Here is a 12,205-nt window from a genome sequence, read left to right on the forward strand (position 1 = left end):
TCTCTCTCTCTCTCTCTCTCTCTCTCTCTCTCTCTCTCTCTCTCTCTCTCTCTCTCTCTCCCTCCCTTTCTCCCCCTCTCTTTAGCCCTGTGTGACTCTTCAGTTAACAAACAGCATTTTCTTCAGCATCTGCCCTTATCATTGTAAGTACAATATTGCATTATGTATCTATTGTTTTATTTTCGACTTGCATTTCTGGTGTTTTCCGCTCAGAATAAATATTTAAAATTGGCATATGCGCACGCGGTTTTATATGCAGTGCGACAGTTATTATAAACGCATTTTAAACTTTTATTTTTAACTAATAGCTTTAGTTTTACCACCTGTCGCATTACACATCGAACAAGACAACATGTGTAGTTTTCGATCTCTGCATAAGTCTGTCAGTGTTGTATTTATTTTAATCTTCATAGTTTGGCTAACCTGCATTCCTAAAGTGCGCTGTAGGCTACATTCAAAATTCGAACTCATCTGACCTGATCTGTGGCATTTTAAGAGCGAGTATTCTCCTCATGACCTAATGTTTAATTTCTGGTGAATAGTCTAAAAAGTGTGGGATTTTTTTGTTCATGCACACATTTTGGATATTTTAATTATATAACATTTTTTATCAGTGTAAAGGAAAGGCTATCTCAACAAGGGATCAAACAGAGTTATTAAATAAATGCGTTTTATTTTATTTAAATGTAATGTTTTAGGCAATACGCATAAATCAAGTACAGACACCGTAAAACAATTGAGAATATTTCAAAATCGCTTACCTGAGTTCTAATAGTGTTATCCAATAATAATGCTTGTCTTCGTGAATTTAAATTAGATTGCAATTTTAGGTGTTATATAAATATATTTAAAATGATAAATTACAATTAACAATATAAATTATTAACCTTTTTATTCAGAGAGATACATGAAGTGGAGAGTTTAAATGCTGCTCTTGAGGCTCCATCTCTGTCGATATATTGATTAAATAATTTGATGTAATAACTGAACAATCATACAAAATGTTACACTGTTTCAGCAGATTTTTCATTCGGCTTTGTAGAATGACCTGAGATGGCCTTTGGTTGCTGGCACAAATCTGACACCAGTAGCTAGTTCCAGGTGTAAAGCATTGTTTTACCATTTTTGAAGCAAAGACGCTTTGCATGAATGGACGCAATATGCATTCTTTCAGCCGAACTGCGTAAACAATTATTTAATTTCTTAGCGTGAAAGCATGTATGGAATATATTTTTTTCCTCTGAAGTGAGGTTTGGTTTACCCCAGGTAACGTGAAATTCCATTAAATGCTTGAATAGGGCAAATGTTTATCAGCAGAACTGAAGTTTGTCTGTAGCCTTTTATACGGTCTAATTTGTACATACAAAGTCTAAATAAAAGTAAGAGCTTTGCCGTCGCCTAATTATTCAAAGTTATCCTCAAAAGTAGGCTAAGTCAATAAAAGAAATGCCTATACATTTAATATCTTTCATGCCAGGTTAGCCAAATTCTGTATTTTTAATTGTATTTTATAGCATTATTTATATAGCCTACATTTTTTTCTGCGCCAGTTCTTAATATGATTGTGTTTAAAATGCAAAAAAATCTTTTAAATGACGCATAACCTTTACAAATGACGCGTAGATGTGTGCAAATGTGTTTTTTACATTAAATATTACCTAACAGTATACAAACAAATGATAAAAATATCGATATTTTAAATATTAACCTATATTCAACCTAAACATAACCTATATAATTTAGATTAATCTGGCTCCTGATTTAAAAAAAACTATTACCTGAGCTTTGACTTTCCCCCCAATCTCCACTATTCTACTCCACCCCGTTAAAGACTCTCTCTCTCTCTCTCTCTCTCTCTCTCTCTCTCTCTCTCTCTCTCTCTCTCTCTCTCTCTCTCTCTCTCTCTCGTGTTGTCTGGGAGGGGGAGCCCTGCCTCTTTCCTCAGATCAATGCCCTGGCCACTCACTTTCTGATGTTGCACGACGGGAAATGCTTTGAATACTTGCGACATGGCCGCTTGCATTGATTGCCAAGATTGACAGCAGTAACCATCGTCTTCTGTCGCTTCTGTTTTAGAGTAGAGAGGGAAAACGCGATAAATATACTTACAACTGCTCTCAGCAGTTTTGACAGTTCAACTTCATACAGCCAAAGCGGGATTCCCTCTACGGTCAGTGGAAGCGATACACTTCAGTTTTTTTTTTCTTTCTTTGCTACTACACATCAGTGTTCATTATTTTTAACCTGTTTTAAAACCAATCACGGGATACGGCGAAGACGAGGGCTTATTTTGGTACCCTGCCTCACATCAAGGTAAACTTTTATCATTGGTAACCTGTCGTCCGTGATTTCGTGGCTTGCCGTCATGTTGTGTTTACCGTCATTTCTCCTCGTAACACCGCAGCTAGTGTGTTTATACATTCACATTAACTTACAGAAGCGTTACAGTAAAATCCAAACTATATTTTAAACGTTTTGCATGTCCAGGATTGATTTTTGTTTTTACGGCGGTTTTCAGCGAAGAGTGACGCGTGAGACTCCGGTTGACAGAAGAGAGATTTAAAGCTTATTTCACCAAAAAACTGCAACAGATATTGACGACAAACATTAAAAAGTTAAAAAGGCTGTATGGAAGTTGTTATTGTGTGTATTCTCAGCTGTGATAATGTTTTGTTTGTACTTCATTGTCCGCTGCTGAACTGTTGTGGTAGATTCACAAACGCACGCGCCAAGCGGAAACAATGATGCGCAGGTCTGATTGCTAACAATGTCCTTATGATCTTTATTGCGTAAACATACAGATATTTAACTAGTTGTTTTTTCTGACTAATAGACAGCCGGTAGTTGTCATCCGGACTGCTGATAAACTACCTATACGGGAGGTAATTTCACATGTGTCCACAGAGCGGTACTATTCATTGACAATAACGGGAGACGCGCTGTAAGAATCCGACTGGACTTCTTTTGGACTTTCTCTCTATTAAACATTGAAATCCTTTGTGTATTTATGATCGGACTATTCTTCTAACCGTATGTGAATGTTAAGCTGGTAGCTTATAATGAAAACAAACAAACAAATATATGCGTAAAAGCAAAATAGTTCTCTGCGAGCATGGGAATTGTTTCTCAACTTTCGCCCGGGGTCAAGCATATTGACCTTTGAAGAATGCATAAGCCATAAATTAAAATGATGTCCTCATCCAAAGCTGATCCATTAGAGACAATAAGCAACTTGGACAAGCAAGACTCCTTTTAGTCTCCCAGCTTGAAAATACGGTGCCTTTTAACAGCATTCAGACTGAAAGTAAGTGAACTCCGGAAAATAATGCTTATTTAATTTTTTTTTCCCGAAAGCGTGTTTATCATTTGGGGATTATATCGCTTAGCCTATATTTTTTCTTTGCGTATTCATTTTAGTACAAAATGAAAAGGTTTAAAACTCCAAGCAACCAAACTGTTGTTTTATGTTGCCTTCATTGTTAAATCAATTTTAATATTTAATTATTAATTCTACTCGATTTACACTGAATATTATTGTTTATTCCAATTTTATTTTTTATTTCCTTTTTTAAGCAACAATAATGCTTTGTGAGATTTTAAAGAAACAGTGCGATGAGGTATTGAGAGGACAAATGGAACGCAAAGTGTGTGAACTCTGTCTGTGGAACACAGATAGCCCATCATCTCATGGGTGTTTCCCAAAAGTAGACCCTCACAGACACAGATAAGCTCTTTTTGACTGCTGCGTGAGATGCGATAATATTTTAATAAGGAACATAACACAGCACGCCGACGTATGACGGAATTTAAAGGGTTTAAAAACTCCTGGAGCCCTTCTGACACGTCAAACGGGACATTTAAATTTGTGCAAAAATTAAGGCGTGTAAATCACTTATTGTTAAAGACTTTTCCGTCGCTAGAAAGCTAAACACCCTCCTCCTTTTTTACTTTTTTAACCTCGGAGCAGAAACACAAAAGCTTTGTTGTTCTCGCGCAAGGGACGCAACTTGACACCTTAATTAAACACAGCTTAACTTTGGTAGTTTTCTCTCCTGAAATTGTGTCCAGTCTGTAAGAATAACCGGGTGTCTAATAATACATTCTTGTCTTAAGTGAGAGGGGGTGTTTGAAAAACAATCCCCTTGGCTTGTCCCTCTGTTGGGGTGAAGTTGAGCCCGTAATGGCATTTTGTTTTGAGCAGTTGCTGTTAGCTGTTCCCTCATAAGGTAAGATGGCACAGGAGCCCAATGGAACATTTATAATTAGACTGCCGGTTCAGCACATTGTCCTGACTGCTATACAGGGATATGCGGCACTCAATAGAGAGAGACTTATTCACTGCCTTTGAGAAAGATTGTCTGTTAACTATCCCTTTTATGTATTTACTGATATGTCCTACTGTATGTCCATGCATCGAAAAACACATCATAAATACCTCTGATAAATCAACGAAAAATAAACTAAAATAGAATAAATGAAACGTGTTATTTACTAAAACAGTGTTAAATGTATAAACGTAATAATCCTTTTTTTTTGAAGCTGTAAACACACTTCACAAACGCACCGTATAACATATATATTCACGTGTTTAATTTACGCGGCTTGTTGTTTGAACGCTGTTTTATTACAATGTTATTCTAATGCAAATATTACATTTTCCAGCAGTACTTTTGAAAAGTATTTATTAAATTTCATGCGCAGTTTCATAACGGTATCACAGACATGCACTTTCATTTTCACTGAGATTAAAGCGTTTGAGATGATGGCGATCTCTGCTGTTGTTGTCTTTTCAGGACTTTCTGCCCGTGGATTTGGGGAGGAACTTGTGGTTTTGTGCAAGTGAAGAGCGTTTCCTAACTGGATCCGGCGAGCAGATACCGACAGACGAACGCTTATGGTGCCAGTAAGTTCAGAGATTTGGACCGTATTCTGTTCTGCGATGCTTCTCTTTGAATAGATCTAATGTTCTGAGACTTAACAGCTGGAAAATGTATTTGAAGCATTTAAATATGCGAAGAAGACTTGTAGCTGTTTTTTCCCCCCAAAAATAATTTAGTCTTTACAGCTGATATGGATAAATGTAAAACTTTTTAAAAAGTATATTCAATGATCATTTCATTTTTTTTTTTTTCAAATTGAAGCATTTATTTAATTTATCTTAAAACCATTGTTAAAACATTACTGCAGATAGTCAAGGTTAGACCTTAAGCAGTCACTGAATGATTGTAATTTCATGCCACCAAATTAGTTAAATCATTGTTGATGATTAAATGCATTAATTTATTTGTATTTATTTTATTTTAATTTTTTTTAGGATTCTCCTAAATTTAAGAATGCATGATAGCAGCCAGACCTCTGTTTTTTATTTGGTACTTAGCGTTTCATATTATAATATTTTTGGTATGAGAGATTCGCTTTCTCTGCATGCAGTTTATCTCATTTATATAGCTATAATAATTTAATATGTGTATATCTGTCATAAATTGACTTTTTAATGCTTATTTGGGGACATTAATTGCATAGCTGGCATCAGTCGAATGCATTATCGGACCTAAACTCTGGACTTTGAATAATTCTCTTTCATGTGCCACAGTCAGTTGTTTTCAGAGGTTGTCTGCCATATGTTTTAGTGTTTGTGAAATAAAATTTCCCCACCGGCTAGCTTGATATTTAATGTGTTTTCAGTGGGGTTATAGAGTTTGGTCATTTTTAAAATTCCTTTATCACCTATTTGCTTAATCAATCAGATTTTTAATTACCTAGTTTGTCTTTCCTTATCCTTTCTTACTTGTGTAAGGCAATGCATCTTTAATGTTAAAATAATATTTATACATCTTAAGTGGATGCATATCTTGAAGATAGTGGATAATGTTTGAGAGTTTTTTTTTATCTCGAACAATTTGTTCATGCTCAACTTCTTATCAGAACCAGTTCTTTCAAAATAATATTTGATTGAATTAATTTATGAAATTGTTTTGTATTGAATTAATTAATTAATTAGTTAGTTATTTTTTCCCATCATGTAGCAGTGCTTCAGTCAGTCTGCAGCAACATGTTTAGTGGAAAGGAGCATGTTGATGTACTGTAGTGGTAGATGCTCAGGTGTGAGTCTCACTCTCACTCGTCTGACTGTGTCTTGTATTGGAGAGGTTAGAACAGTGCCAGCAGAATCCTAATGATAAACAACACTGGAGGTAAACAACAGCAGGCCTGGTAAAGGTAAGCAGCACGCCAGCCGTAGGGGAGGAATGCATGAGGAGGAAATGTGGCAGCACATGTTGTGACATCTGTCTTTATAAGTGTTAGCTAATTTGCTGTGGAATATTTCAACAATGATCAAAACCGATGGCAACATGTTTATTAGAAGGCTTTTTTCCCTTTTGTGGCAGAATCTCTCAAGTTTCTGGAATGTGTTATTGAAGCTTTGCTGCACTTTTAATTATAATAAGTTAAGGTTTCTAATTAGCGAGAGATGCAAGGAAGGTGGTGTTTTCTTGATTTTTTTCCCCCCGAATGTCTGTACATGAGACATGAATATATTTTCACTTTTGCAGTTGTTTGTGTTTATGCACATGCTGGGGTTTGAGTGCATGCATTGGCTGTTCTCTCGCTGCATTCCTGCAGAATGACAGACCCATTGTCATCAATGAAGATGGCACACTGACAACAGCTTGAGATCTCGAGGGCTTCAGTATGATTTAATGATTTACATAGGCAGGAATGCTGACCCTGGCCATGCTGTAATGAAATCAAAGCTGTAACAATCAAATGACAGATAGTAAATAAATAGTTTTGTGAGGACCTTTACCATTAGGACTTAAGCATTTCTTTCCTCCAGCGCAAGTACAAATTATCCAACCTATACTTATCTGTGGCTTAACAGCACGCCCAAATTGCAGTCTTGCTTCTGAAAAAAAGATAGTGAAGCTATAGCTCTGGAGGCCTTGTGAAACGCCAGTATGTATGGCCGTGTATTTCTGTGACAAAAAAAGCGCTTTTTTTCCCTACATCATTTTATGATTTTATTTGTGGCCCTTTTAGGATCTCAGGTCTAGACGTTACACTCATGCGAGGATAAAAAATTGAAGATGCCTTTGATGTCTCGGACACTCTTTGTAAATGAAGGGCATGCTTTTTGCCCACAACTGAAAAACGCATGTTCACCTACAGCCGATGCTGCACAATGAACCGGAAAGATAGAAGCCTTTCACTCCAAAATATTACCAAATGCTTTCTTTTGCTCATCTTCTCACGGCATTTGCCCGATAACAAGATGTGCAAGCACAATAATGGAGCTGCTTTTTCAATGCATCCCATCAGTTTGCACCATTGCTCAAATCTGAACGTCTTGAACTTGAAGTTGCGTGACACACAAAGCCTGCGATTCTTTGAAATTAGGTGCGTGACAAATATTCCTTTGACGTTACTGAATATCTTCCCCTCGTTCTCTCTCCTATAGCTGTTTTAAAAGCACACATGAATATGTAGATTTAAAGCAGCCGTGAGGATGTTGACAGTGGCTTTATTGGTGGTTATAATCAGAATTATCAGGTGTAGGCTCTGGTGTAGCATATTGTTTTTTTTTTCTCCTCCAAATCAGAAGAAGATTTCTGCGGCGCAGAGGAAGATTCTGGGTCCATTTCCATTTCAAAGGGGTTTGCTGTGCTTGCTGGCAGTAATTAAAATGCAGTGGTTTGGAGCCCGTATACACACACACGCGCTCTGGGGTGGAGGGTTTGCTGGGAGAGAGTGAACGCGGGGAACCGTGTGCAGGCGGTTGACTCCTGCATGCGTCTCCAAATGCACTTATAATTTTGTACAAATGTTTATGCCAGTCCATGCTCTTTTGCGGAGAGCTTGTCTCCAGGCCAAAACCATTTCAAGACAAAGTTAGTTTGCTTTTTCCTTAACCTTCTTGTTGTGGCCTCCTCTCTCTCTCTTTCTCTCTCTCACTTGCTACAGCTGCTCTGTGACACACAGGCTTTGGCACGTGTTTAACCTTTAATTGGTGCATGAATAAATAATGAGAATAAATCTTTTGATATGGACTCTGTTTAAGACTGCTTGAGATTGTCCTTGCATTTTACTTCACCTCTTTTATTCTTTATTTTTGATCTTAGTTAATATTAATGTATAGTAAATATTGGCGAATTGTAGAGCAGTCGGAGATGGTTGTTGTGTTTGATCTTTTTGGACTTGCCATTTGTTTTTAGAAAGGAATTCACTATTTTATGGTATATTTTGATGCTATGCTATTGGCATTGTAAATACAACTTGGAAGCTCTGGTGATTTTGCAAAGGCTTCTTGTTCGTTTTATTACTATAAAGAGGAAATTTATGGGCAGGTTATGAATTCATCATGCCTATTTGGGTATGAATGATGAGTATTGAATTTAGCATTTTATAAACCGCAAAATTTAATAAGGATTGCATTACAATTGAGCTTCAGCTCTAACATCCATCTCTGAAATTTCACTAAACACTGCAGTCAGTGGCTTTTTAGTCTAGGTTAGGTTTGGGTTAGGTTACTTTATTTATATCTGAAGGTAAATTTGGTTTGCAGTCAAGAGTCATCATTTCATAAAAGTGCCACACAAAAAACTCACAATAGTTACAACAACAAATAGACTTAGAGACAAAACATAAACATACAAAACACTCTTCCAAATAAAAAAAACAAAAATAACTTACTAACTAAATGGATGGATGGATGGATAGATAGATAGATAGATAGATAGATAAATAATCTGTTCATTAGTGTTCATTATTTAAGCCATTATCCAAAAGCACTGCCTAAAAACAGAACTAATTGTTTTTATTTAGTGCTTTTTGTATTATGTCATCTTATGGTAACACTGTGCTCTGTTAGCCAAGTCATGGTCAAACACAGATTAAGGAGAATCTGACGCTTGTGTGGAGCCAGGTGCTTTTTTTAGCGTGAGATTTGTGATAATCTCAGCCTTTCGTGGTAGAGAATAATTGATCATTAACCTGGGATGCTACATTTTCCATTACAAAGGGATGTTTGGGGTGCCCTGTGAAGACTCCACCCACTTTGAACACTCTCCTATTAGATCAGATGTGAGCCAGTAAGATTAAGCTGGCAATTTGCCCTCCACCTAACTGTCGTAGTACATATGCGATTAAACGGGTCAATTTGTGACGTTCTAGATTCCTTCGAGTCAGTATTATGCAATAGGTCACAAACCAAAGTCACTCATTCATATATGAAATATATCGTATAAATTTATAAATAAATGTATATATAGTGCTCAGGATAATTGAATACACCCTATATTTTTATCTGTTTACAAAGACAATGTATTTTGGTGCATTTAAACAAAACAGATTTAATAAACAGATATATTTATTCAAATAATATTTTAGTCATCAAACATAAATTAAAAGAAAATACAATTAAATTCATGCAAAATATTGCAAATAAAAATAACAACCTACAAAATTGTAACAAAATTTTAACTTTTTTTTTCTTTTGATTTGCCTTTTTTTTTAATTTTTAATTTTTTATTGTATTTAATATTTTTCTATAACATATACATTTGGATGTACTAGTTTTTGGACCATTATTTTGCTCGAAAAACTCCAGATTTGGCTTAAGTACTGACTAATCTAATGTATATGCACAAATATAATATTGTATAGCTTCCTTTTCTTAAAAATATCAATTTAAAGGATATGTTTGTGAAAAGTGTACTATGCTGAGCATTGTATGTGTGTGTGTGTGTGTGTGTGTATGTGTGTGTATATGTGTGTGTGTGTGTGTGTGTGTGTGTGTATATATATATATATATATATATATATATATATATATATATATATATATATATATATATATATATATATATATGAAAAGAAAATTAAAATATGACATATTTCATACAAATTTATGAATAGTTTATAGTATATATTTATTTATTTGAATGATTTATGTTTGTTCAGTTGCTCAATCTAGAATGCTCAGGATACAAAGCATGATTTAAAACCGCAAAAGATAGAAATATATTTTTGTTCTGAACAGTGTCAAAGAAATATCCACCCTGAAGTTCAGAGCAGAGTTCCGCTCAAAACAAAAGGGCCTTTCAATTCCCGGGGACTTTTCTGTTTTATGAAAGAAAGCTTTTTACTGTCTTCCTAAACGGTACTGTAATCACGTAAAACTCTTGTTTTTGCGATAACGAGAAGATATTTTTTCCTAGAAACTAGAAATTCTGAAGCTGGTAGCTAATTGCATGCAAAACGTTTTAATTTAGCTGATACAACATCTTAAAAAAATATGTCTGGAAAATTGTAAAGAAAAATTAAGAGATGTGATGCCAAAATCACATCATCCACAGTTTGTGTGTGTGTGTGGAAACTTGGGATTCATAATGCCAGAAGCAAATTAAAGTGACAAAGGAGGTTGGTAAGGAGAGGAGGAATGCTGTGGCTGTGTGTCTGACAGTAGTTCAACTCAAGTATTCCTCAAACCACCTCCTTTTGTTTCCTTATTCTGCGATTATGTGCACCCGCGCGCAGTTTTAAAGGCTTTCTGCCGTCAGTGTACATGTGCGTCACAAGAAAATGGCTTCAGCAGACCAAACCGCAAACGATTTCTCTCTCTCTTGCTCTCTTTCTCTCACACACATGCTCACTTATCTCCTTCTCTCTTTTCCTTCTTTCTGAAGAAGGGAAAGGCTCTACTACCTGACTGTCAGTGGAATTAGATGTAGTGCTGTACCAAACAAACAGAATAAGGGAAAACACTTGACTACCGTTATGGATGTGTCCATGAACAGCTTTTAATGGCGGGTCAAGTGGCGACAGCAGCTGATGTGATGAGAGTTTGTACATGTGGGTTGGCATGATCTGCCATTCTTGCCTTCACAGTTTAAACAGCGGTCTCCCCTTGAAGAGACTCTTCAGGTAGTGATGTTTGTCTTAATTCAGAGCTTTGCCTGTGGAACTCAGTCTCTATACAGAGCTATCTAGATTGAGAAGGAGCTTCCAAAAGATCATGTAGGGGTTGTGGTTTCTGGGATCAGGGCACTACTTTTAGGTTTGATGAGATACGATCAAAATTGTATAGCACTTTGCAGATGCAGGTGGGAATAGGTTTGAATTGCTCTGAGCTTGTTCACCTTTAACCACATCAGGTGACAGTTTTTAATCAGCAAAGAAATGTATTAAAACAAATGTAAATGAGCAGTTCTAGCATTATGGATGTGACGTTTGCAGTAAAATCTCAAAACATAAATTTACAGAGACAAAGTATATGTTAATAATATATTGAAACATCTGTTTATTTTTTTTAAAACAACTAAGCACAGAGTTATGGGAGCAGAAAAATATCAATCTGTAAAAATGTTTAGAATTTTAAATGAGGAACATGAACATGCATTGTGGATGTGACAAAAAAAGTTTGCGAGTTGACAGTATACAACATACTTTGTAGAAATTCTGTGAATTTAACTGCACAACCCAAAAGAAACATTGCTAATCAAAATGATAAGAGTCAGCTCTCTATAGAAAAATATAGATATGACAGATGTGAAATTGGCACTTGTGTGAATTTGGTAAATCAAATATAATAGTTTGAAAACATTAATAGAGACATTTTTGAGTATTTTTAAAGCATTGTAAAATATTTGGTAACAGAAAAAATGCAGAAACGATTTTGATATTTTGGCGAAAACTTTTTCATGTAAAGATTAACATTTGCATGGAATTGCTCAAATGAGAATGATTGTGATCCTATCAATCAAAATCCATCTTCAGCCATAAACCAGTCACACCGATCTGTCGTTTCTGTGTGAAATGTGCTATTTCTAACTATAAATATAAACTAACTAACTAACTAACTAACTAACTAACTAACTAACTAACTAACTGTGTTCACACCTAAAGAAAAATTCAGTTCCATTCAAAAAGAATGTATTGAGGTTTGGTTGGGTTTGAGTTTGATGAAATCTGAAAATTTGCATTTAACCAATATAGGATCAGGGGCAGCACGGTGGCTTAGTGGTTAGCACTGTTACCTCACAGCAAGAAGGTCACTGGTCCGAGTCCCAGTTTGCACGTTTTCCCCTTATTCGTGTGGGTTTCCTCTGGGTGCTCCGGTTTCCCACACAGTCCAAAGACATGGGGATAGGTGAATTGGCTAAGCTAAATTGGCCATAGTGTAATTTAGTGGAAGGGCATCTGCTGT

At 35.8% G+C, this 12,205-nt stretch overlaps 1 protein-coding gene across 50 annotated transcripts in view; it reads left to right on the plus strand.

Annotated features, from left to right (window-relative positions):
- Positions 1-1,946: 1,946 nt before the first annotated feature.
- sox6 (SRY-box transcription factor 6) overlaps positions 1,947-12,205 on the plus strand; it is a 200,998-nt gene continuing 190,739 nt past the window's right edge. For 13 of the 50 annotated variants that reach the window (XM_087259709.1, XM_087259733.1, XM_087259720.1 and 10 more), the window contains exons 1-2: positions 1,965-3,304; positions 4,794-4,903. The gene's annotated coding sequence lies outside the window, so the exon portion shown is untranslated. Of the gene's footprint in view, positions 4,227-4,793; positions 4,904-12,205 lie in introns of all 50 variants that reach the window. The other 37 variants (XM_087259708.1, XM_087259731.1, XM_087259712.1 and 34 more) reach the window with 5 other exon arrangements.

Source organism: Danio rerio, chromosome 7, assembly GCF_052040795.2.
Source record: "Danio rerio strain M-AB ecotype USA chromosome 7, GRCz13ab, whole genome shotgun sequence".
Classification (NCBI taxonomy): domain Eukaryota; kingdom Metazoa; phylum Chordata; class Actinopteri; order Cypriniformes; family Danionidae; genus Danio; species Danio rerio.